At 29.4% G+C, this 530-nt stretch overlaps 1 protein-coding gene and 1 long non-coding RNA gene across 2 annotated transcripts in view; one reads left to right on the top strand and one right to left on the bottom strand.

Annotated features, from left to right (window-relative positions):
* LOC116693782 (F-actin-capping protein subunit alpha-2) overlaps positions 1 to 530 on the bottom strand; it is a 31,583-nt gene that overhangs the window by 1,471 nt on the left and 29,582 nt on the right. The gene's annotated exons all lie outside the window — the stretch shown is intronic.
* The window catches only part of LOC116693830 (uncharacterized), a 12,673-nt gene that overhangs the window by 7,646 nt on the left and 4,497 nt on the right, over positions 1 to 530 (top strand). The gene's annotated exons all lie outside the window — the stretch shown is intronic.

The raw sequence follows: 530 nt of genomic DNA, 5'->3' as shown, positions 1-530 counted from the left end.
GTTTGTCTTAAATGTAAAGTGCATTACAAATGAAATGTATTCTTTTTACTACACTTACTAGACATACTTACAACTATAACATATGAGGTGTTCGGTCTGTATTTAAATAGTTGCTATGAAACTGTGTTGTCTTTCTGCACTGGCTATTCTCACACAAAGTTACAAAATTGTTTAATTTCAAGCACTTTCACCTGTTCTGATTAAGTTCTAGGAAATAAGCACCAATAATGATCAAATTGAATTTCCTTGTTTTCTCACAAAAACAAAAAATGATCATCTGACCATAAATATGTTCTCACAGAGGTAAATGGCAGATATGAACCATAAATGATGGATATATCATTGGTAATTAAACTTAAGTTAACATCTATTAAGTATTTTTTTTACATAAATACTTATGGCTGTATTGATTTAAAAGTCTAATAAATGTGGTGGGTAAGTTCAGAAAATGACATAACCTTACTGTAATGCAGCCTAAAAAAAACAGGAAAAGACAACACTTATGCCATATTACGATATTATGATTTCCA

Source organism: Etheostoma spectabile, chromosome 8 (assembly GCF_008692095.1).
Source record: "Etheostoma spectabile isolate EspeVRDwgs_2016 chromosome 8, UIUC_Espe_1.0, whole genome shotgun sequence".
NCBI classification, from domain to species: domain Eukaryota; kingdom Metazoa; phylum Chordata; class Actinopteri; order Perciformes; family Percidae; genus Etheostoma; species Etheostoma spectabile.
This window is presented reverse-complemented; position numbering and strand designations above follow the sequence as displayed.